This window comes from Parus major, chromosome 12, assembly GCF_001522545.3.
Source record: "Parus major isolate Abel chromosome 12, Parus_major1.1, whole genome shotgun sequence".
Taxonomy (NCBI): domain Eukaryota; kingdom Metazoa; phylum Chordata; class Aves; order Passeriformes; family Paridae; genus Parus; species Parus major.
Window position 1 is genome coordinate 18811605 of NC_031781.1, and position 26721 is coordinate 18838325.

Here is a 26721-nt window from a genome sequence, read left to right on the forward strand (position 1 = left end):
GGGCCCTTGCACTGCCCAAGGTGATCCTTGGAAGGGTTTTAATAAAAATAAACCCTGCTTTATTCCTTTAACCTGCCCAGCTCTGCTCCAGGAGCCTCTCCAGGCACCAGTTTGATCCTCATTTCAAGGAGCTCTCTCCAAAACCTGAGCTGCAATTCCTCTCCAAAGCTCTGCTGAGCAGTGAACGAACGCACAGAGTCAGGGATGGGCAGCAAAGGAACAGAACCCAAAAGAACCCAAAGCTGAGCAGTGAAACCCAAAGTTTAAGATAAATAAGTCAAGAAATCCTGTTGACTGCAAGGAAACCAGATAATTTCTGCAGGGAGACGATGGCAAGCCCTCATTTTCCCATTCCCTCACAATCCATGATGGAATCGGTTCCCAAAAAAGGTGAGAACGTTTCCCTTTTCAATTAAAATAATGCACTTACATAACATTCCTGCTTTTCACACTATTGTGTCTGGTCCTCCCTTCAGGAGCTTATCTGTGTGATCCAGATTTCTTTATCCACCTTTGTATCTCGTTCCAAGGGAGCTGGACAGAATTTCAATACAGGAGCAGAGGGGTTTTTAGAAAAGCTTCCCAGCCCCATTATGTATCTGAGCAGTGGGTATGAGGTGCAGAGCATTGTCACGCTGCCCTCCTTCATCTTCCTGAAGAGAAAAGTAGAAAAATGCTTGAATTTTTAACCTATTTTTGAGGAAAATAAAAGCCTGACCTCTATACAGTGCCTAAAGTCTAAGCTTGAGATAATGAGTTATTATTTAATTCTTCTGTAGTTAGGGGTCATGGGATATTACACAAAGAAATGTGCTCATCACAAGAGCCTGCATTATGGAATGTGCTCTTCTATTTATTAAAAATAATATTAACACTGCTGCCTATTTATTTTAATGCTTTTCCTCTTCAGAGCACTTTGTAGGCATTAGCTAATTAATGTAATGACCTGGGATGTTTCGAGCAGGTCTCTGCTGAGGGAGGGCTCTGTCCAGGCAAGGAAAAAGATGTTATTTGTGCAGTGCTCTGTCCCAGGCAGCTCCTCTGGCCTCCTCAGAGAGCTCAGGGTGAGGCCAGCGCTGGGGTTTTGGTGTTGAAAAACTGGTTCATGTGGGGCAGCTGGATTAAAATTCCCAAACTCAGCACAAGTGATACTGCACAGCCCAGAGAGTGCAAACGATCCCTTGGAAAACCAAACCACCTTTCACCTGTGCTGCTAAAAACAAGCTGACATTTAGGAAAGTCATCACCTGTTCGCTCATTATGCTTCTCTGCAATTCCTCAAACTTCAGCTCTGTGATTTGTTCACTCACCAAAAACTCCAGATCCATTAATCACACCAGTTCTGGGACAATTTAAAATTTCAGGTGCAAAGAAAAAGCTTTTTCCAACTTGCCTCATATTTTAGAAAAGGGGAAACTTTGCTTTAAACTACACCCCAGTCAACAAAGCAAGAACTGGGTGTGTTTTAGGAACTCAAGTGCTCATTTGTTGAATATAAAGCTTTCTTCTAGGAGAGCCCTTGAAAGGGAAATTAGAATTGCCATGAACTTGGAAAATGCTGTCCTTGTGGTCTCTGCTGGCTCACAGACCCTGTGACACACACACACCTCTGCAGTGACTCTGATTTAAGTCACCCATAAATGATCAATTCACCAGGTCCCACAAACCTGGATTTCCTACAAACCCCCCTGAAGGGGTCAGGGAGCCACCTCAGCCTGGGGCTTTCTGCAGCTCCCACCCACCACTCAAAACTCCCTCTGGGCATCTCCCTCTTCACCTCCATCAGGCTCCAATTGCAAAATCAATCTCCAGCAGAACCATTTCCAGGGATCTGCTGGAAGAGGATCCTGGCAGTTCCTCTGGAATTTCAGTGCTCTAATCCTCCCCCCACTGTGGCAGTGACAGCAGCAGGACCTAAGGGAGCCTTGCTGCTTCCACCCCTCCGAGTTAACCAAATGGAAAGATTCCAGCTGGCTTCTGTCCAGGGGGATTTGACTTCTAAACTGACTTACTCCCCTGAAAATATTTTTTTTTCTGCAGGGAAATAAAATAAAATGAGGCACTTCTAGCACATAACTGCTTAAGAGCATCTCTTTTCCTTATTGTTCCTGGCTGGAAGCAGCAACCCAAGGGAAAAAGCTGCATTTCCAAACAGCATCCTGCAACCCTTAAGTGCCCAGAGCTTATCTACTTTATTCCTGAAGGTAAAATGCAATCAGAAATTTAAATGATAATTAAATTCAAACCTTCTAAATCTTGATTTGCTTATTCCAAATTTCTGCCTTCCTTCTCTGTGCCTCTCCCCAGCTCCCCTGAGAGCAGGTGGGGCAAAACCCCAAGGATTTTCTGTTCAAAATTTGGCTTGTGGCTTACTTCCAGTCTCCAGGTTTTAAAGAGGAACATTTTGATTGCTTCAAAATGTCTTGTTATTGCAAATTGTTTAGGGAATGTTTGGCTTTGGTTTTCTTTGAAGTTTTTTATTTTTGCCTTCACTAAAACTTCACTTGAGCAGGAGGACAGAGACCAGCACAGTATATTTGTATGAGATGTACAAATGTTTTCACCTACATCTGCACAATTAACAATAATTAACAAAATATGGGACCACAGCTCTGTAAAATGCACCTACAGACCACTTTTGGATGCCTCTTTTTCGCAGCATTATTTTTCCCCCAAACCTGGTGCCTTGAAACAAAACAAGTGAACTGCAGCTCCCAGCATCATTTCCTTGGAAACTTCTGGTACCTGCACACTCCTCATTCCACACATCTTAATTTAGACTAATCAGGCCTTGCAGCAGGATCCTGGAAGCTTCACCAAATCACAACAATATAATCAGTGCATGATCAAAAGCCTCAAACACGAGCCATAGCCTCCAGCTATGGGGAAGGCAGCTACAAAGCCCATCAGACTCAGAGCCATCCTGCAATTAATTCCTCGTGGCCCCGGCTCTGAAGTCAGTAACTGGGAGCAAGATCCCACTGAACATGAAAGAGATTATTTGGGATTAGCAGGAGAGGCTGTGGCGCCCCTTGGCCCCGGTGAATATTAAACATGAGAGCTGCAATGCAGATTAGAAGGTTCATTTTAAGCAGCCTGCTTTAGGGCCTGCTGGGGTGTGGATCTGTTACTCTCCCTGCTTTGGCCTGTTCCTGGTTATTAATTGTTCTTTTCCACTATGGAAACTCCATCAGATGAAGATCCAAGTTAATTTTTCAGACCTTCTTTAAACTAACATGTTTTTACTTCAGGATTTTACCAGTGCTTTGAGTATTTACCTGGACTTTGAGTATTTTTGGCACCTCCACAATGTCAGTAGCACAGAAATCATCATTTTCAGGCCTCTGCCATAATGAACAACCACTGCTCTGAAATGAAGAACACACCAGGGAAAAGGCACTCAGCTCATCAGGGGTGTTCTGATGCCTATTGATACGATTTCCAACTAAAACAAAACAAAGCCAGGCTTCAGCAATCCAGGGAAAACACCAACCAGGTAAGGAATTAGATCATGAGCCAAAACAATTTGCTTCAATTTTATTTCACCAGTACCCAATAAGATTTTGTGCCCTCAGAACACCTGTAAGGACTCTCAGCTGGGATCTGTCTCCTCATATCCCAAGTTTCAGGGAGGTTTTAACCTTTGATTCTCCAATTCCATGGAGATGGAAGGCAGCTGGGGAGCTGGGATCAGCGGATCCCTGGGATCCCACAGCCCAGGAAGGGGTTAAAGAAGTGTCCTCTGCCATGTCCTACCCCAGGTGAGGGTCTGACCATCCCCCTGCAGCTCCAGCCCCGCAGAAGGAGCAGCTGTGGGGCACAGAACAGCTGGAACAGCTGGAACAGCTGGAGCAGCAGATGCTCTGCAGCTCCTGGGACGGCATCCTCTCCCTAAACCCCGAGGGCCCTGCTCTCCTTGGGAAGTGTCCAAGCAGAGCTGTCCTTGGGAAGTTTGAAAGCAGGATGTGCTGAAGGAAGGCTGCAGCATCCCCCAGGGGCCCAGCACGCCCTTCTCCCGGAAAGTGCTGAGCTGGCTAATTGCTAATTGCTAATTGCTCCCTGCTCGTTCCTGAGGATGGATGAAAACCGCCGACACACAAACCCCATCGTTAAAGGCAGAGGCTGTGGCCACACAAATCCTGGTTTATAACCAAGTCTTTGAGAATCTGAGATGAGGTCTGCATCCAAAAAGAAGTTTGTACCCACTGTAACAAGTGTGTGGAAAGCTTGTTTAATGGATTGTAATGGATAATCCCTCATGCCCCAAAAATACCTTCAGTTCTCAGAATGATGGGCTCACACAAACTCTTTGGGAATACTTCGGCTACAAAACTAAAAAAAGAGATGGAAAAAAAGTCCAGAATGCCTCCCAAGCAGACAAAAAGAGCAATTCTCTCCAAAGGAAGCAGTGAGGATGCAGCTCCTGAGCATCCTCCCCAGGAACAGGGTGTGCAGAAGGCAGCCCCAGCAGCTGGAGGAACATCTGGAGCCATTCCCTTGTTCCAAAGCTTGTGGGAAGGGCCAAGCTGGGAAAAAGGTGCTGGAAGTGAGGAAGGCTCCAGCTGCCAGCCCCACTCCAGGTCTTTTATCCCTTCCCAAAAAACATGAGTCAGTCTTTTCCTCTGTAACTCAGCGAGGAGCATCCAGCTCCACTCCAAACCCATGTGCCACTCCCCCTCCCAATGTTGATACTGATCTAAAAATATTTAAATTGAAAAATAATATAATTATGCTCCTTTCTTGTTCTCTGTGTTTGTATTCGGAGGCTTTTAGAGGAAATTTTTAGATCTATCAAAGTATCTGGAAATGCACTAATTATTTCAATGATGATACGATCCCAAGTGGCAAAGTAAACATAATTACCCATATTAATAGAAAACAAAATCAGCAACACTTCAAGGCTCTGTGGGCTTCAGCTGGCAAATATTGTCACAGTCGATCATTCAGCACAAAAGGACATTTATTATGATTTTAAGTAAAACCCCACCGATTTAACCAGGAATTTAAATGACCTTGTCTCTCAGGATCTCCATTAGTGGGAAAAGCTCAGGGTGAATGAAAAGCCCCCAGATTTTATAGTCAGATTATTTTGACTCGGTTGTGGCCTGCTTTGAAACCCTGCAGCTGGGTTTTCTTTTCTGAACTTTTCAAGCAAGTTCTGGGTGTCAGAAACCTCGGGTATGGTTGTTAAAAAGCTAAGAAAGAAAGTGAAAGGATTTCACTGATTTCACTTTCTGCTGAAAATCCTCCTTTTCAGGCAACTGAAGGGATATCACTGGATCTTTTGTCACTTTTGTGAGCCTGGAAAGGTTTGCTTTAAGAAATAAAACAAAAAGAAAATAAGAAAGGAATACCAAAATACACAGACTGATGCTTAAACTAAGATTTCTCCCTCTCTCCTCTCTCCAGGGGCTGTTCCGTGTTTCAGGGCTGTATTTACCTCTGGCTTTGAAGCACAGGGAGATTTCCCCTCCATTCAGGAGCACCTCCTGGGGCTGCAGCAGCAGCTTTTGTTCCCCAGGCGTGGAACAGCAGGGCCCAGGAATGTCCCAGGGATGGGGGAGCTGCTCTGGGCAAGGGACAGGAGGCAGAAGGATGGAGCATGGAGCAACCCCTCTGCTGCCACTGCCACCACACACCCGAAATTCAGAAGCCCTGGCTTCAATTAGAAGTTCATTTAGAAGTCCTGGAAACGTTTCCTTCAGCGTGGGAATAACTGGCAGGGACACAAAGCCCAGAATGAGGTGGGAAGCTGGAGGCACCTGTTGGGTGATGCCTCAGGGGCTGCAGTAAGGACCTGCCCCACCTGCCCAGGCTCTGCCACCGCACTGGTGGTGGCTCCTGAGGACACAGAACTGTCAAAAAAAAATAAAATAAAATAAATAAAAATAATATATATATATATATAAAATATATAGGGATTTGCTCTTCTGCTGCTAATATCATTTCTTTTCCACAATTCTTCCCCTTTTGGCTATTGGGAAAGGGCTGGGTGGCCGTCGGGGTCAGCAGACATCACACACCACCTTAAACACTCTGTGCTTCCCAGGGGCCAGTGCTGGAATTAGCATCTCATCACCTGGCAGTATCACTTATCTACCTTATTCCTGAAGGTAAAATGCAATTAGAAATTTAAATGATAATTAAATGAAAACCCTTTAAATCTTGATTTGCCTATTCCCAATTTTCTTCCCTCCCTGTGCCTCCCTGCTAAGCTGTCTCTGCCACGGCCTCTCCTTCCAGTCTACTTTGGATTTAGCATTAGGTGATGAAGCATAAAATGCTATTTAAATACTATAATTTCAAGAGCAAGCAAAGAACATCACATTTATCTTCACTAACCTTGAATATGCCTGTCCCATCTAATGAAAAAAGTGATTGAAGGGACTTATTTCAGCTTCCCATCCCAAGGCCCCCATAAAAGCTGAATGGTAATTTAATTAGTTTCCTTTCTGGTGATTAACTAGGAATTCCTGATCATTTAATCTGAGTGCACTTTGATTCATTAAGTATCTGTTTCCATTCTTTTATGAGGTGATTAAGCAGCCCAGCCCAGGTTCCGCTGCCGCTGGCTCAGGGCTGCTCTGGGCGTTCAGACAGCCAGGTAGGAATGTGCAGGATGGGCTCCAAACCTTTTTGGGACCCAGCTGATAAATGAGCAGTTCATTCAGCCTGACACAACTCTCAAAGCACGAGGCAGAGCCCGTGATGAGGGAACTTGTGCAGAGTTTTTCCTCCTGATGCTGCCTCCAGTCTGAGCCTGATGAGGAGGGGCAGGAACAACACCTGCACCAAAGCAGGGCAGGACACTGGGGTCAGTTTGGGGTCATTGAGTGGGAGATTCTCCCACTGCCCTCCTGACATTTCTCCTGACCACAAGTCACTCACTCTGCTGGTAAATCCCCCCCTGGTACCAGTGAGGCCGTAACTGCTGGCCTGGCTCATAAAGGATGATTAAATAAATCCACTCCAGGGCTCTGAAGACTGGGAGTGCTATATACTTAACTTTTTATTTAGATTTAAAGCTTATTATAAAGGCTCTACATGCTCTCCAGACACCCATACCAAAAAGGAAACTCACAATCCGTTAAAATGTTGCTTAGCACCATAATGGAATAAGGGAAGTTAAATTATCAGGCAGCTGATACTGCAGCAAAATATACTTCATCAACTCCACCCTAAGAGAAAATCTGAGGATCTGTATCAGGTAAAAGATACCAGAGTGGGTTTCTGAGCACAAATAAGCCGTGGTTTATTTTAATCCATTATGCCAGAACGGTAAAATGGGATTTGATTACTCGTATGAAAGGAAAAAAAATTTAAAAATGCAGCAAATGAATGGTGCCTCAACTGTATTTTCATTTATTTTGCCTCCCAGATCAGATGGATATAAAGATGGATATAAAGTTGGATATAAAGATGGATATAAGGACACCTGATCATCCTGAATGGATTCCAGGGACATTCAAAATTCAGCCATACCCACCCCCAGCCTGGCACCAAACCCAAACAGCAGCACCCCAGGGAGGAACAAAACCATCAAATCCACCCTCCCAAGACTTCAAATGCTGCCTACAGCACCTGGACCAGCTTTCCACCCTGGCCTGAAGGTGCCCAGCTCCGAGCCCTCTGCCTGAGCTCTTTGCCTGCCTCTGACGCTGCAGCAGGAGCAGGTCAGGGCTCAGCAGGACCCACCAGCCCTGCCCCAGGAGCTGCTCTCCAGCACAGCCTGGAGGGAACTTTCAGGGCTTCCCCTGAACTCAGATTTTCATGTTTTGTGAGCCTGTGCCTTGTAGGAAGTGTCAGACAGGTCAGAGGAGCACACCACTGTTCTCCCTGGTGTTTTACATTATGGAGAGAACTCGCCGCAGTTTTGAGAATAAAGGTTTGCAAGGGGTGTAAAAGCAGGGTAGAAACAGGAAAATCCCTGTCAGTATGGAATCACCTATAAATGCTGCCTTATTCACTGAAATAAAATTGGAGCTAAATTCATTTCACTAAGGCTTTGACACACAGAGGGAAGCTGAAAACAGCACCCAAGGCATTGCCCAGCATCAGCCCTGAAACCAGGCACCAGGCTGCTTTCCTCCCAGCCTCACAAATTCTAAGCCTGCCTTAATCACAGCCATTTTTAATTAGTTATATTGTCTTCATCTGTCTTTGGAATTTTGAGCCAACATTTCTTCCCCCCTCAACAACTGCAGGGAGCAGAAACTTGATTTTATCTTTAAGTGGAAGTTGGGATGTCTGTATGGCCTCACATTTTTACAGGCCCACAGCAGCATCTTTTAACTCAGGTCAGGAATTACTCTGGGCTTTGGGAGCTGGCTGGTTTCACTTACCCCATCCCAGCACAGCCACCTCCACAGGGCAGTGTGGGGTTCCATGGGCTGCATTTGTCCCCCATCACCAACAATTCATCCATTTCTCTGCCTGGAATCCCAGCCAAGGCAGTGGAGTAACTCGAGGAGAAAGGTGACAGCCTCAGCAGATCATGAGGTGGTGTCATTCTACTGAAATACAGTTTTCTAAATCAAGGTTTCCCTCTCCAGTGCTGCAATCAGACAAATCTGCATTAAGCACAAAGGAAAACTGACAACAAATAAGGAATGTGTCCTACTTCTGCAGCCTGATGTACAGCCCAACCTGCCAGCATAATCTGCCTTCAAAATAATTCATCTGTGCCACATCTCTTGCCAGAATTATTTCAGAGGAAGTCTGGCTTTTTAATTATATAGAATGCTGTAAAAGGTGTTATAATTCTAATTGTGCATTAGGAAAGTGTCGTGGTAGTAAAGATGTATCAGGTGATATTCAGGAGAACAATGCCAAGATGGGAGCGTGGAGGAAAGGCTGCAATTATTCCATGTAAGCTGGGGTAGTTAATCATCGTGCTGGACTGGAGGAACTTCCCTGGTTTGCATTTTTAAACAAGTTCTTGTCTCTCCTTTTGGCAAAGTGTCATCTTGCAGGAAGAGAGCCACAAGTTATTCTCAGGGGCTCTGCAAATGAAGTGAGAAGCACAGAGAAATGCAAGCCCAGTGCCACAGCAGGAGCTGGCAGGGCACAGCCAGCTCTCCATGGGCAGGCACTCACGGCTTGGGGGGCTCACACCGGTGCTGGGAGGGCTCAGCAACTGGGGAATATTTAGGCTGATGAGGTTTTAGGAAGTAAAACTTCATAAACCTGAGGTTCAGGAAGTAAATCCTTCCATCCACTGAGTTGAGTGCAGAACGAGCTGTTCTTGCTGAGTGACTCAAAGAAACCACCCCAAACAAACTGAACCTGGAGGATTCCCCCTCGAGAGGCAGCAGCCTCAGCCCCTGTGGAGGGGAAATCTGAGCACAGTCTTTGAGGAGACAGCCTCTGAAGGAGAACAAGAAACCAGAAACTACACAGGATTAGGGCCAGGCAGGCTCCTGAGGCTCAGGTGGGTTCTGACCCTGGCTTTCCATGTTCAGGTGGAACCCAAAGGAGGGAGAAATAACCCGTGCCATGTTCAATAATGCAGCATTAAATTCATTTTCTAAGCACACACACCTGCACAAAGGTGGCTCAGGCATGGTGCCTGCAGGACAAAACCATACAGAGGTGAAATTGGTACCAGTGGGGAAAAAGAACTGTTGAGAAGTTTAATTAGGATGAAACTTGAACGAGTGACAGAGGTGGGAAATGAGTGCCTTGCACAGTGCCCAGCCCTGTGGTGCCAGCAGGAACACTGGGCAGTGCCACCTCTGCAGGGCACTGGGGACAGCTCAGGAGCTGCTCAGCACCACCATGGAGACACTGAGCCCTCCCAGAACAAACCTTGTGCCTGAAGCAGCTCTGCTTGGGGTCTGGGCTCCTGGTGGCCATGGACAGCAGGTTGGAGGAACACAGGTTGACCCTGGTCCTTTGGCTGCTCTGCTCTGTGCACACCGTAACAGGAACCCAAATTAAACCCCAGTGTTCCACCAAACCTCCCCTTCCCAGCAGGGATTTCTCCCAGGCAGCTGTGCCCCAATGGAATTTGGAACTGGAATGGGAAATGGAATTGTACTCCAAGTGCTCCCCAAAACTGCCCAGCTGGGAGCACAGTGTGGAGCACGGCTGGGAACATTGCATGGCTCCTTCTGCACTCAGGCACCATTCCCTCACTCCTTTGTGTTCAAACACACCCAGCACCATCCAGTCCCACCCCAGAGAGGAGGATTTACTCTGGCAGCACCAGCAGAGCCTCTGTGAAGCTCCTGCTGAAGCACAGGGCTGGGGTTGGAGCCTCCAGGAACGGAGCTGCTGGAAATGATGGTTCAGAACAGCCCAGCGTGGAGTTACGTGAGGATACAGCAGGAGAAGATGAAGATGAGAAAGAAATTACAGCAGGGACTTTGTTCCACAGCCCTGAATCCCTTCTGGGTCATAGTCCACTTGCTGCTACTGGATGCACATTACTGGAATCCACGTGAGGAAGTGCAGGAGGAGATTAAAATGCTCAATCATTTGCAAGGGCTCCCCAGATGAACAGCAGCGTGTGCTGGAAGAGCAGCCCCAACACAGAGCGCTGCAGCGGGCTCTGAGCTGGCTGGGAACACAAAATGAGTTACAGGGATGGAGGCAGCCAGGGTTCATCCAGATAAGGAAGAGCATTCCTGGGGTCAGCTCCAGTGGGCACCTGTCCCACCAGCAGCAGTGTCCAGGTGCCACAGGTGGCCTTGGCGTGGTCCCACAGGGTTGGAGGAACAGCCAACCCACACCTGATCCATCAACAGCCAACCCACACCTGAACACACCTGATCCATCAGGAACAGCCAACCTACACCTGAACCATCAGCAGCCAACCCACACCTGAACCACCTGAACCATCAACAGCCAACCTACACCTGACAGCTACACCAAACCACACCTGAACCATCAACAGCCAACCCACACCTGAGCACACCTGACCTGTCAGGAACCACCCCCTGTCACCAGCCTGGGCTGGGCAGGGCCCACGTGGCCACAGCACATCACAGATGTCACACACACAGGCCCAAAAGATACATTAATACAATGGGAAAAAATATCATCAGACTCAGGTGGAAAGTTTATTTGGAAAACTCTACCCTGGAACCCTTTGGCAGTGCCCAGAGGGAAAAACTTCCACCTGTATTAACTCATTTCACATTCACTGATTTTTGTTTTACCAGCTGGAACATACCCATCCCACACGGCTCCTGAGCACCTTCCCAATCATCTGAGGGCTGGACACATCCCAGGAGAGGTTTCTATTTGCTATGTTTGTACTTTTATGAAGCATTGCTGCTTTTCCCTGGGATTTTATTGCTCTGTAAATGAGGATGCAATGCAGAAAGCTGCTTTTATTTTTGCTGGGACAGAGCTGAGTGGGAATAAAGCCAAGAGGAATGCACTTTCCTTTTGCATTTCCCATGGAGAAACACTTGAGAGCATCTCTTTAAAAGCTTTCCTTACTGAAGACTTAATTTAACAGATTGTTTTATTTACTGATTTCCTGGGATGGGATGTGGGATGTCTGTAGAGTCCATTCCCTCAAAGGATGCAGAAATCACAGCCCACTGGCAGAACCTCCCAGTCCAGGGAGTAAGAAATTGCTCAAATCCCATCTGCCTGAAGAGCTGAGGGAGCTGCATATTTGGAGTTGCAAACAGGAAAATCAAAGAAAAAAAAATCAAATTAAACCGCAGCCACCAGAACCCTTTTCCCTTACAAGAAGCATTCAGCATAACACTCTGGCATCCAGAAAATATCAAAAGTGGACAAAACCTCCTCCAAATCAATTCCCCCACGTGCAACAGGTCCCTGCCCTCCATGTGCTTCTCCTTTTTATCCCCAGAGAGAGGAGTGGGAGTGGAAAACCGAAAAAAACTAAATTTAAAACTCTTTAAATATATAAAGCAGAACTTTTTCCTGGTGGCTGCCAGCACACATCAATCATTGCTTGCCAATCCAACCCAGCAGCACTCGATCCTCCTGGGCCCCTTCCAATTCCAGGTATTCCACGGTCCACCAAACCAAAGCCACCCCACAGCAACTTCCAGAAAATGTGTGGCACTTCCTGATTTTCTATGGTAAGGGATGCAGCAAATTTAAATTATTTAACCCACATCTGTTTAATCAGAGACGGCTCCTGAAAGCTTCGCTAACTTGAAATGCCATTGCAGCTTCTGGCTGGCTTTTCCCACTCTCCCACTCACAGTATGCCAGGGAGAACAACATCCTCCCACTCCTGGGAGGGACAGGACCTGCCACACGCTCGCTCCACAAGAGGGAAGAGACTGGCAGAGGGTTTGGCAGGCAGCTCTGGGCTGGGCTTGTTTGCTGCAAATATGAGATCCCAGAAAATGGGCTGATCACCCAGAGCGTGGCACCCACAGCCTTGGAATTTCACAGAGCATCCCCAGATCTGGGGGTGATACTTTAAGGAATGTGATGGATATGCAGGGAACAACTTTCTTCAGCTCTTTTATGGAACTGCTTGATTTTTACCCATGAAATCACTTTCTCATTAGGACAACTTCTGTGTATATAAAAATAGACTGGAGAAATGTAGCTCCTTCAAAAGGAGCTACACAGATTAGGCCCAGGAAAAGCAGAGGTCCTGCAGAGCTTCACCACAGAGGAGGAAGCTGAAGCCCTGGAACCCTCAGCCTGTTTTGCCCATCCCTGTTTGGCACATCTTTGTAATTTCCCCCCATCATTTCCCTTTTTGTTGTTATTATCACAGAATGGTTTGGGCTGGAAGGGACCCAAAATCCCAGCCAGTGGCACCCCCGCCATGGCAGGGACACCTCCCACTGTCCCAGGCTGCTCCAGCCCATCCAGCCTGGCCTTGGACACTGCCAGGGATCCAGGGACATGCCCAGAACACCAAATCCAGTTTTCAGCATCAATAAAACATAAAAGCTTTTAATTTACAGTGCTTTCCACTGCAGATTTTCCTTGGTCTTGCTCCTTCATATTAATGCTCCCAGGGAGGCAGTGACCCCACTGAAATGTCATTTCTAACAGGTTTATATTGTATGGGAATCCTAAACGACCTTGATCAGGTGCCTGCCTGATCCCAACCTGCTAAAAAGCTCTCCTGGCACGAGCTGTGGGTTATTCATCTTTTATCCAGGTGCATGCACACAGCCCTGAGTCATGCACCACCAACAGATGGGAGAATCTTATATTTATGAGCTGCCATCTTATTTTTTTTTTCCCCTAGAAATTAATTTTTCATTAAATCACTTTGAAAAACCTTTGAATTAACAGAGTAACTTCATTCAAGGAGATAAGCTAGAAAGTGCAGTTTTTAACATAATTATTTGTGCTTAATCAATTAAGCAAATTGACCCTCTGGATTTTGGACAAAACACTCAGGGCAGGTGTGGCATTATCCCTTCTGCTTAAATCCACTTTTCCTTGTCTCTGGGAATTCCTATGGATAGAATAACCATGAGTGTTAATTAAAAACAGGTAGAGGTGTCACAGGGAAGGTGTGACAGCAAAAAGGGGACAACCCCAGGTGTGGCACCTGTGCCTCTGCACCCCCAGAGATTTGCAGGTTACAGATGATACACAAAGAACAACTTCGTGGTGGGTGTTGTGTCAAAAGATTTACAAGTTTGGAGTGGCTCAGGTGTTTAATTGCAGGGAAAGTGCCCTTGATGGGAATTTGAATTGCCTGGGAAGGGCTGGGAGCACAGCAGGAGCCCCAGAGGTTCAGGGAGAAACCTCTTGTATTACATTATCATGTGTATAATAATTAATATAGAATATAAAAATATATAAATAAGTGCCACTCGATGTTAACTTCAATTGCCTGGGAGTACCTGGGAGCAGAGTCCCCAGTTGGTCACAACAGACTGCTGGGAAAAATCCCCCTGCATTATTTTATCACACACATAATTGTCTATTTACTAATTAATATAGTCACATGTAACTAATGGATAACAACAGAGATAATGTTTTTGCTTGGCTTATTGTTTCATCCAGCACATGAATAAAAGAACTCGTGAAAGAACCAGCTGAAATGTGTTTGTCTGAAACTCTCAGCAATTCCTTCAAAGGAGGTGGGTCTGGGCCCAGTCCCACCCTGGCACCTGTGGGAACAGAGAGTGGTTGGTGCCACCATCAGGGTGGTGACATTGTCAGAGTGACAATGTCAGGGTGGTGACACCATCAGGGTGACAATGTCAGGGTGACAGTGTCGGAGTGGTGACACCATTAGGGTGACACTGTCAAGGTGACACTGTCAGAGTAACAACATCAGGGTGGTGACAACATCAAGGTGACACCATCAGAGTGACAATGTCAGGGTGACATTGTCAGGGTGACATTGTCAGGGTGGTGACACCATCGGGGTGACACGGTCAGGGTGACACTGTCAGGGTGACACAGTCAGGGTGGTGACACCATCAAGGTGACACTTTCGGGGTGACACCATCAGGGTGACACTGCCAGGGTGACACTGCCAGGGTGACACCATCAGGGTGACACCGTCAGGGTGGTGATTCCATCAAGGTGACACCATCAGGGTGACACCATCAGGGTGACACTGCCAGGGTGACACCATCAGGGTGACACCATCAGGGTGACACTTCCAGGGTGACACTGCCAGGGCTGGCCTGGATGCAGCAGCAGCCCCAGCCCCTGCTCCCACTCCCAGCCCCAGGGGATGAGCCAAGCCCACTCCTGCTGTTCCAGATGTTAAGCCAAGCTTTTCCAAGCCCTGTACAAACACCCACCCACAGCAAAGGAGCTGCAGAAGCCCATTATTTATACAGCAAAACCAGGGAAATGAAGAAATGCCCAAACTGAAAGGGCTGCTCCCACTCGGGCTCGGCAAAGACATTTTAATTGCAGGGCCACCCGCAGCTCCTTCCCCTTCGTTAGCTCTCCTCCAGGGAGGGATGAAAGGGGAATTAGGGATGTGCAGGCACCCTGAATCCTGCCACTTCCAGAGGCACTCAGCTTCTCAGGCCAGAACACACTCCATGCACAAGCAGAGTGGATCAAACAGGCACAAAAGACACGTGGGGACAGCTGACAGCACACCTGGATATCCTGGCTACAGAAAAACCCCACACTGGACCTGTGATGAAGCATCTCAGGTGTTTTAGCCCCGCAGATGTGGGCAGAAGGGGGCCAGAGGAAATGATTCAGCCCTAAATATTTCCCCTGTTGGCTTCCCAACCTCGTGGGATCCCTGTTATTTATATGCATGAATGATTTATTCCTCTATTACCAGTTACCTCCTTTGATTAAATATATTAGTGCCTTTTAAGTTATTTCAAGGCTACAATCATTTTAAAATTAAATGATCCTTTGAGTACCCTTTGGGAGCTGAATGCTAAACTGACAGTTCCATAATGCAAAAAAATGGTGGTTGTGCTCTTTTTTATTTAATTAAACTGTACTCTTGATCAAAAAAACCAAGTGGGAGAATATTAACCCTGTTTTTTACTTCTAGAAAAGGAGTGAAATAAAAAAAACTGGCTACAAATTCTGTTACCATGGTCAAACGTTGTCCTTATTCAGCTGACACCTAAAATGTTGTGTCACACAGCTGTAATTTCATTCATCCAAAGTCCCCAAAATTTCTGGGTTTTATCCTGCTACTGATCGATTATGTCCAAGTAGGAAACACTTTAAAAACTTTTCTCCCTTCGAGCTTTGCAAAAGATCTGAATTTAAATGGCACTCTTAAGGCTCTTTGGAGCCCAAGTACAACAGCAGCCTGCCTTTTGAAGAGCACACAAAAATACTTCTGGCCAGAAAGAAAGGAGTGAAGTGACAAAAAGAGGAAGATAAAAGCAATTCCAAGTCCCAAACCTACAGAATCCCCTCAGTCTTGGCCTATTCTTTAGAACTAACCCTCATTTTGCAAATCAAAGGACCAGCTGCTAAACTTGCCTTAAAAAAAGAGGTAGGTCCTGAATGCCGGGCTGGGAGAGTCCCTGCTGCCATCAATCAGGTCCTCCTGCTCCCACCAGGAGTCTCCCCATCCCTGGAACCCCAATCCCGGGGCTCCAGTGCCCAGGGATGCTCTCCCATCACTGAATCAGTGCCTGGAAAATCAGCTTGAAGTGAGGCACCCCTTGGGCTTCACCCTCAGGAGGTGGCTCAGCTCCAATGTTGTACCCAAAAAAGCCAAATGTCACTTTAGAGAGAGCGCTGTGTATCCTCACAAATGGAATTAGGTGTTGCTGCAAAAGGGACAAAATAAAGGGACAAAAAAAAGAAAAAAATCTCTTTGGACAAAACTTTTAAAAATCTCGAATTTCACACAGACGCCTCTAAAGTCGATTAAAAACAATTCTCAAAACATTCCCAGCTTTCACTAGTGCTTAACAGCGTGCTTCCCTCTGTGAAAAGGCACTTCAAACTGGATTTGCAGTTCTGTCTGGATGTTTTATTTCCCTTTGTGATCTAAGTGATCGCTGCTTTGTAAGATTTATCCTGGGCAATTAATATATCAAGCAGAGAATCACATGAGGGATTTCCCCAAAGAGAATTTGGCAGCTCGGGGTTCACTGGGAGCTCCTGCCCGTAGCTCTCAGTTATTAAACAGCACAAGGATGTCACAAAATTAAAGTCACTCAGCTAAAACCAACGTGGCACTTTATGCACCCAAAGCCAACATGTGTTCCACCTGATAAAAATCTCAAAACCTGTTGTTTTGCAGCCCAAAACAACAGGTGCTGGGTGATAAAAGTCAAGACAAAAGTGCTAAAGCCTCTCACATACTTTCCTCAATTTCTACAGCAACAGAGCTGTGACACAGGGCTCCTGACTGCTCAATTTGATGGCCAGGCAGACTTATAAAAGCTGAGTTTCCTAGGGGAAGGCATAATGAAATCAATGCACTCATGAATATGGATGGCAGGCCGGGGCCATCTGTTCGCCACCAACATCTTTTCTTAAAACAAGTTTCAAATATTTCGCCAGAGACGTCTGGTATCTTTATTTCCAGGGATAAAATTAGACCTTGGATTTTCACCATCTCCGGTCATTAAGTGCTATTGTTATGGAAATGTGGGGTGGGTTGTTGTTTTGGGGTTTTTTTTCCTCCACTGATAATCAAAAGATTGAGTGATAAAACAGTTTGACAAAGTTCAGGTGGAGATTTCATCGAGCTGCACAATATTGACAGTCAGGGCACGGCTGTGTAATGTAAATATCACTCCTCTGTCCTCCCCCCGGGAACAAGGGCCTGGGGTGTCCTGCCCTCGTTTGTACCCTGCATCCATCTCATTTCCTCTCGTTTTCAGAGGAAACATCACAAGGTGTTTTTATTCCGTTCATGATGCTAGTGATGATCTGTGTGCAGGGAGCGGGGCAGGAGATGGGAGCGATCCAGGATCCAGGGATTTACCAGGAAAGGCAGGTGGGTCCTGGGCTGTGTCTGCATTCCCAGCTCCTGCCCGAGCCAGGCAGGGCTGGTCCAGCCCCAGGTGGGAATCTGGGAGCTCCTGAGCGGCAAAGGCAAGGTTATATTTCTGTTCCCAGGTGGGAATAGAAAAGCCAAACCTCTGTGGGAATGGAAGCTCCAAACCCTGGAGCAGAGACGGCTGAGAGGTGATTTTATCACTGCACAAATATTGTAAGGGCAGGTGCCAAGAGGAGAGGGGCAAGACTCTCAGACAGCACAAGTGGCAACGAGCACAACTGGAAATGTGGGGGGTCCCAGCTGAACATGTGGAAAAAACACATCATTTTGTAAGCCCTGGAAGAGATGTCAGGTTGTGGAGTGTCTGTCCCTGAGATGTTCAAACCCACCTGGGTGATGGTGTGTGACCTGCTCTGGGTGAATCCTGCTTGGATTGGGGCTCTCCAGAGGCCCCTTCCAACCCCAACCCCAACCCCAACCCCATCCTGGGATTGTGGCAGCCCCAAACTCTGGGGCAGCAGGAGCAGAGCTGAAGCCTCTCACAGGAGCGATCTAAGGCAGGTTGCTATCAATTAGTGCATTCAGTGTTAATTAATAATCAGCTCCTGGTTACTCAGAGCAACCATGAAGCTGAGACAGCCTGGATGAACAGAATTCCAACTGCTCCCAGAGAAATGAGTCTAAGGACACACTCACAGGGAAGGGAATTGGCTCAGAGTTCTCCTCCTGGGGTCCCACCAGCCTGGCCAACGTCAGCACCTGCTCCAGCCCCACAGGCTCCAGCAGTCCTGCACTTCATGGCACGTTTGGTTCCAAATACATGAGGTGTCCTCTGGTGAACTCTGAAAAAAAATTTTAAAAAAAAAAAATTAATTTAGGTTTTGAATGTTTCAGTCTGTTGATAATATTTATTAAATAAATAAATATGTTTTATTATTTTAAATGTGGCTGTTTATAAAAAAATAATAAACCTAAATAAAAAGATATGTCAGTAAAAACACTCAAATTGAGTATTATCCAGATAGTCAGGATTTTCTAAACAAACCTCAAAGATCAATTCTTGCCCAAACCTTTTGATTTCATTGAAGCGAGGTTTTGGTCTAAAAAGTGCCCCAAGTGCCTGCTGGGATCACCCAGGGATGCTGAGCCCAGCCACGCTCCCACCTGAGGATGGAGAACAGCCTGGGCTCGTGGCTGGGGCTCGCTTCCCAAATTAATTTCTGCAGCTGATCCTAAGCATGGACAGCCTGGGCAGGTTATGCCATAACAGCTTTTCCATTTGCATCCAAATTTGGGGCATTATGCTCAACCTGCTCATCACTTCCACTCAAAGGTGCAGCTTGCTCAATTTGCATAATAACTATCTCCAGCTAATTATCCCCATTTGTTCATGGAAGCAGCCACTTTCTGTAGGGCTTAAAATTACCATAAACTGTGCATAAGATCAAGACAACACCGATTTATCTTATTAACAGTGAAGGAGTTTGTGTGTTAATTAGCAGGGGATTGCTTTGGAAATGCATTCAGATGTTCCCAGGACCAGTTCACCTGCCAAGCCCTGAGCCCCTCTCAGGATCTGAGGACAACCAGAGGCTCTGAGAGCAGTGGGTGAGGCCATCCTGGGAATTCCTGCTTGGAAAAAAGCCTCACACTGCAAAAGTGCAGAGACCTCTGGGATGTGATTGAAATGGGAGAGTTGGAGAAAAGCGAGATAAAAGTGCCTGCAGCAGCGTGTAGGCAAGCCCAGCAAGCTCCTGCACACAGTAAAATTTGTTTCCTGCGGTTTTTTGGTTGGCATCTTGGACGAATTTTTTAATAAAGGTGCAAAACTGAGGTCCTGTCTCCTCGAGAGCTTCAGTTCCTCGCTGGTACTCTCCCTACTCTGCTTAGTAAGCAGCTGCTCCAGCCTCCCCCTCGCAGCAGCTGTCAGAACACTTCCCATAATATTCATGGATGCTCCATGTTTTCCAGCAGCAGGTGGTACAATTTCTGTATCTGCAAACGATCAGCATTCAAACCCAGATTTCTCTCCTTAACAGCTACTACACAGCTACAAAGTGTTATCTGTCCTACTCGTGTTTTTAATACCCCCAGTAAAAGCTAAAGTAAGGACTTGTATTTAAGGGAAAGATGTTGCCATGAAACTTTAAGTGAGGATTTCACACTGGGAAAAGATTAGAATAATACAGACTCACAAGTACAGAGCCATTTACTCTCCATTTTTCCTGTGCCCCAGAAAGAGCCTCCTTAATTTTCACTCTGGGGTTCCTACAGGCACCCATGTGGATGCTGGGAATTGGACAAACTCCTTACACAGCCTGGAAACTTCCAGCCAAAGGAACTCAGAGGACACAAAGAACAAAAGAAAAGCAGATTGCACTAAGCAGTTTTCCTTTTAAAGACCCCCAAACCCTTTAAAAAAGAAATTAAATGCAAAAGTCAAACCAAAATAATTATTTGCTGCTTTTCCATCAAAGCCAATGTTGATATTTAATGGAAATGGCCACTTTTCAAGCCAACACTCCTGTGCTGCACTGAATTTCCACAGAAAACAGGTCCTCTATCTGTCTCCTTAAAAATCCATGGAATTTGAGCACAACCCTTCCTTAATAAAGCCATGAGACACAGAATGTGGTTCCCATAAACTGCATGGCCATAAATCTTTATTTCCTGCTGGCATGATGGATTTCATAAGACAATGGATTTAACAATTCCTTTATGCCAAGCAGTTCCTGAATTTCTTAGGAAACCCTTTCTGGGTTTAAGGCATGTCTTAAGGAACTAATTTTCCACAGTGATCCTGAAAAGAGCTGGAGTGTAATTGCCAGGGAGTTAATGGAGTCATTGCACATATTTTTGTTCTTCATTTTCCTAAGAACAATCTGAACCTTCCAGAGAAATAACAAAGAATTTCAAAGGCATCTTTTACATCAGGTGAGGCTCTCATCACACACCAGCCCCATGCAGCTAAAAATTCAATGGCAGGACCTGTATCAGCTGCTCTCCAAAATTGTTTTACACATCAATAAAGGAGCAAGTCAGAAATAAATAAAAACACAATGCCCAGAGGTGTTGCTGTGTTTCAGCAATCTGCTGGAATTACTGGCCTGGCTGTTTGTGAGGGCACAAAACTGAGAATAATTCCTTCCCTATCCATGGCAGGGGGTTGGAACCAGAATTCCAGAATCATGTGGGTTGGAAAACATCTCCAAGGTCATCGAGTCCCAGCTGTGCCCGATGTCCACCCTGTCCCCAGCCCAGAGCACCGAGTGCCACCTCCAGGAATTCCTTGGACACCCCCAGGGATGGGCACTCCAAACCTCCCTGGGCAGCTCCTTCCAAGGCCTGAGCTCCCTTTCCGTGGAGGAATTCCTGCTGATGCCCAGCCTGAGCCTCCCCAGCACAGCCTGAGGCCATTTGCTCTTGTCCTGAAAGATCTGATGATTTTTGAGATCCCTTCCAACAGGAACAATTCTGTGTTTCTGAACACTTCCCACCTCCCTCTCCTTCCATCCCCAGCTTCTTGAAAAGGTGTCCACTCCTCTCATCCCTGCAGCACGTCCTGCCCAGGCACAGACACTGTCCCCACCAGCACCATCATCATCATCAGGCATCATTTCCTGCTGAGGGCTCCCAAAAACCCACCCCTGGCAGCAACACCCCCCTGCACAGGTTCTGTCATCTTCACTACACACCAGCCCAAACACCAACGAGCCAAGGGCAGCACCAGCTCTTTGATTTTCATGCCAAAATAAAAAATAATGGCATTTTAAAATTCCAGCCAGGCACCCACGCCATCCTCCTTGGGCAGAGGGTGTCACAGGGAGAGGTGCTCACCTCGGCTTCAGGGGTGGCAGATCAGGTGATGCAGATTAGAAAATCCAACCACTTCCCACAAATGGCCCAGCACTTTCTGCAAAGAATGTTTTAGGCACAAGGCTGATTTTGATCTTAAAGACTAAAGAAACATCAAAGGGAAATACCTGTGGGTATGCAGCAGCGCTCCTAGAACAAGCAGGGGCTCATGAATACCAATTGATAAATATTCTGTGTTGGTATGGAACCTGTGTGTGCAGGTTGTGCTGAGAGCTCACCTGAGCCCTGCCCTGCAGGGACACCTGTGACCACCTGTCCTGCCTTCCAGCAGAGCCCAGGCTGCAGCTGAGTGCCCAGCTCCTGGCCCATCCCAGGGCTTCTCCCTCTGCCCACCTGGGATTTTGCTCCTGATTTAGGCTGGGCTGGGCTGCAGATGGGATTTTAGGTGGTGATGCTTTGTAAAGGCAGCACTGGGGTGTGGGACTGTGAGCAAAAACAAGATACAGCAAAAATTATCACGAACCCAAGCTGAAACTGAAAGGACAATCATCAAAAATGGCCAAATTCCACCAAATTCCTCATCAAAACATGCAGCAAAAAGCAAAGCTGGAAGCTTTAAAGCACAAGGCTTTGCACAACAAGGATTTCCCACGGCCCACAAAATTCCCTTTGATTTATCTCCTGCTCTGTTGTTTGCAGATGCAGCCCAAGAGCAGAGGGATTGAGATTGAGATTTCATTTCAAACTCTGCTGTTTCAGGCTGGCACTCTGAACAGCCCTTTGCAGACCCACCTCACTCCTGATCTCACCCTGAGCAAACACCTGGAAACCTGCTGAATTACTCCAATTTGCAGTTTTCTCCCTCCCAATTCGCTGGATCACCTTCTCAAACAGTTTCTCTGCCCCATCAGGTTTTCAAAGCAAGTTTATAAAACGAGCATCTGTTGATAATCTAATAAATCTGGAAAGAAAATATTTCTCTTTTCCACACAATGCTGGGAAAACCTTGAAACTTGTAAACAAGTAGGGGATGTGACAGCAGCAATTGGTTTCTGTTAACAGCAAAATACAAAGGAAGGAAAATATGAGTAGAAAAAGTGTATCTGTGCATATTTAATATCGTTTTTGTAGCCAGGCGCTTCCATGAAGTTTGACTCAGTGTTGTAATTAAAATGTTCTGTAATGGTGGTAATTACCCCATCAGGTAAGGCATAATGGATGGCAGCACAAACCTACAATATAATGATTATTTCCAAGTTGCATCTCAATTTTTGTGCATTTTAAGCACCTTCCTCGTGCCTGGGAACAGGGATTTTTAGCAGTCCAACACATGACAGTGCAGGAACTGTGGGATTTTTGTTATCATTGTCCTTTTTTTCTTGATAAACTGCAGCCTTTTGAAGAGAATTTATTCTAATAAATGAAGTGATGAAATTGAATCCAATTAAACTTGAGCACACCTTGATGGTGCAGAGACAAAGGGTTCTCCCTGTTCTCCCCACCACAGAGCTCTGCCTTCAGGAGCACAAAAACCCTGGAAACTTCTGGAAACCAACCCAGAACATCCCAAATATCACAGAAATGACAAATGCCTTTCACTTTTTAAATGGTTTTGAGGCACATTGACCTTGGGGTGCTAAAATTCCCTTTTTTGTGGGAGGAGTGGGGCGTTCAGACCTGTATTAAACCAAAGTAACATAAAGCACCAGAGCATTCCTGCAGTTCAGAGAGTTCTGGGGTTTGGAGCCTTTGCAAAGCATTTGGAGTGCTGCAGGAAGATGAATTATCTCCCATTTCTTGTATCAAACCCTGATGTCATGTCTGGAAAAACACTAAACCCTGTCAATTATTTCCATCTTCCCAGGTTCCATCAGTCCTCTGCAAGCTCGTCCAGCAAGAAAATAACCCTTTTCACTTTGGAAAGGGGCAATAAAGATGATGGATGCTTTTTGGAGTTTATTTTTGCTGTGTCCATAAACATTCCCCTAATAGCTCATCACAGCTGACGAGGAGCTTGGCGGAGCCAACTGCTGTTGACTGAAAATATCTGACAATTTTTTTCTCCCTAGCTTGCTGTACAGAAGGAATTATTTATATTTGAATAGCACTCTCCTGTGATCAGGATATATATATATATTTGTCATAATTAACACAGGGCCCCGCCACACAGGCACTGTTAATGAGCTTTTATTAAGAAATCTTATTTTAGTCCCTTCCACTCCAGGGGGACCATGAGAGGCTCGAGATGTTTATCTGGCACACTTCATTTTCCCCTACACACCAAGATAATTAAATCACTGAGCCAAATTCAGGGAGGAATCATCACCTTGATTTTCCTTTTCACTCCCAGGATGCTCCCAAAGGCAAAAGAGAATCCCAGGATGGTTTGGGTTGGAAGGGACCTTAAAGCTCCTCCAGTTCCAGAAGGAACTATCCCAGTTCCACTTCCCAGGCTGCTCAGCCCTGAATTCCTGCTCTCCTTGCTAAAGATCACTGGAATGATGCCAAGTGGTTTTAACAAAGCTGCTTTGGGATAATTATTTTTTCATTATTATTGTATTTATTATTATTGTATTTTTAAATGCCTGATGTTATCTTCCTACCCTGAAAGAAAATCACACTAAAGAGAAGGAGACCCACCCAAATGCTGATGTTTGAGACACTCTGGAGGGAGGAATAAGTGCAGCATTTTAAAATACCAACATTTATAGTGATACCTGAATTTCTGGGAGTGAAGAAAAGGTGAAACACAGCAGCAAGACATTGAAAAACATCTCTGAGCAGCTCCCACCACAAGCTGTACTCTCAGAGGGAGCAGACAAGAGCATGGCCTGATAAAAATGGGATCTCCCAGCTCTGCCCTCTGGAACATGGAAAAGGACAGGGTCAGGGAGCCAGCAGCCTTCCTGCCCTTGATGTGGGACAAAATGTGCATTTCTTGGCCATCAGTAATAACAATGAATTTAATACCTGGCACTCTCCGTTCCATCCTGCCTTTAACCATTGCTTGCCTTGCTCTGGAAGCAGGCTGAGGGAAGTAATGTGCAAGGCAAGCATGCTGCTGTCACTTAGCAACCTGAAACGGGGCTTGGAACAAAGATCTTTATTTCTGGAGCCATTTAACAGCGGTGCCTGAGCAGGGCTGAGGTTTTGGGCATGGCACAGCCCCAGTTCCTCTTGCTGCTGCTCCTCTCCAGGGCTGTCACCCGCAGCTTTCACCCTCACCTGAACCTCCTAAACTTTATGGCAAAGAGCAGGAAGAAAATTAATAAAAGGAGGACAAGTGGCATTATTTTGTGACCAGCCAGCTGACTCCAGCAGAGTGCTGAAGCAAAGAACAGCTCCCTTTATGCCCATCCAGGTCCCACCAGCTGCTCTGCCTTTATGAGAGTCAGGGACTGTTCCTCTCCCTGCTCTCCTGCCCAAGGACAGGGCAGACCCTGCTGAGGGTTTGGGGTGGAGGAGCTGGAGCCCTGCAGGGCTGGTGTTGGTTCCTCCTGTCCCACCAGGATCCTCAGCCACATCCAAAGCCCTGGAATGGATTTACTGCTCACCACTAAGCCCTGTGAGGTGTGATGCCCTGGGGGACAGGGGCAGCTCCTCACCAGGTGAGGCTCTGCTGATTGCACTGCATCCTCCTCTCCCCGTGCTTAATTACTGCCAGCTTTAATTACTGTCCCAGTCTCCCAAAGGGCTTCAGTTCTCTCAGATTTCACATCCCATCCCCACTCCTGCCCTGCTCCAGGACACCTCTGGGCTGGAGCAAACTGAGAATTCACATAAAGAGAATGAACCTGGTTAAACTGGAAATTTGGGGGTGCTGCCTGCTCCCCACCACAGATGGAACCTGCTTTAGGGGGCAATTTAAAAGCAAGCATCCCCCCGAAATTTGTCATTTATCATGTGCTAGAAACAAATGCTGCTGCCCACTGCTCACCCTTCTCTACTTGAATCCTCTTCTCATACACGAGGGCAACTAACTTAGATATAACCCTGGTAAACCAAAATGCCTTGGTAAAAATTAACATAGGCAGGGGTGTAAAACACAGAGAGAAAAATGGAAAAGGGAAGTAAAGAATCCACAGCCATTAAAATGCCTAAAAGGACAGGTTTGCCTTCTGAATACTCCTCTTCAAGGAAACTCAGGATGACTTTTACCTCTTAAATCCCATTAACCATCCAAAACAATTCAGAAACCAGTGAGAGAATGTAAAATAAATGCTATAATGTAGCAGAGCAACCCTGTGAGCCCTAACTACAAAGCACTGCCTCTAATCAAAGCCTAATATTCTAATTCAAGCTATTAATTATTATTATTTTTATTACTACTACTATTATTATTGCTTTGTTTCTGTCTTGGCAAAAACCTTTTTTTTCTTATGTATTTTTAACAATTTCTGTTAAGGACAATCAAAAATGTCATAAGTGATCAACGATTTATAAAAATTAAGCCTGAGTTTGTAGTTAAAATCATGTCACTGGGAGGCTTCAGTTCACTGCATTTTGCCAAGTCACAATAAAGATGAATTTTAAGATGAAGTTTTCCCTCACAAATATCGAGATATGCTTCATGGGGAATGAAAAAAATTTACTGTTGGCCTCATTTTATAATGAAACAGAGTCAGATACGAGCTACCCAAAACACAGAGCTCTGACAGCAATTTACAGGCTTTATATGCAAGTTGAGTTAATCCTCTAAGTAGACTTGCAGTTCCTGCAGGAGATGGGAATTAGGTGGCATTTGAGCTCATATGAGATATCTGGAGCTGTCTGGGCTCGCTGTGAGTAAAGGCAGGAGCTTTAGGGTGAGACAGCAGAAGTGCCTCGAGCACCTCACTGCTAAATCCCACTGCCACACGAGTCCAGCAGCTTCAGTGGTGGCCAAATCCTGCCAGTGCTGTCCCAGGAACAGGCAGGATTTCAGCAGGCAGGAGGTGAAACGTGCCTGGTTTCACCTGCACAGCTCCAGCTCCCAGCCCCTGGCCATTGGAGACCTCCTGAGACCATGAGCCTGTGGAGAATGACCCTTCCTGGATCATTTCAACCTGACAAGGTTTTAGCTTTGCTTGCAGCTGGGCTGGAAATTGTCCCTGTTAAACTTGGGGTTCAGAAAGTTTCAGCTGAAAAGCCAAATAGGAAAAAGGTTCTGAGAGCAGAACCTGGAAAGAGGCGCCAGAGCAGGACAAGAGAACCACAAACCACACCTGGAGCACAGCGCAAAGGAGCAAAGTTACTGACAGAAACATTAACAAATGCTGTTTTCCCTTTGCAATCACAATTTTTGGGTGGGGTTTTACCCATCAGATGGGCAGAGGGCTGTGCCAGCCTCGGAGGTGCAGTGCTGAGCGCAAGGAGAGCTTTCCTCAGAATCAGCATTAATCACACAACGGAGCCAGGTTTAAATGCACAGCAGGAAGCACTTCCCCTTACAACAACATTACTCAGGCCATGTGCAAGTTGTCTTCAGTGGAAGTTTCATTAAATAAGATTCAGGTCATTTGGAAAACGATAGGAGCCCTTCCACTGACTTTGGT

General features: G+C 46.2%; 1 long non-coding RNA gene across 1 annotated transcript in view; it reads right to left on the reverse strand.

Annotated features, from left to right (window-relative positions):
* Positions 1 to 26721, reverse strand: part of LOC107210173 — a 63742-nt gene that overhangs the window by 10416 nt on the left and 26605 nt on the right. Inside the window, exon 2 of the long non-coding RNA XR_001523865.1 lies at positions 18068 to 18213. This is a non-coding gene — a long non-coding RNA (uncharacterized LOC107210173). The remainder of the gene's footprint in view (positions 1 to 18067; positions 18214 to 26721) is intronic.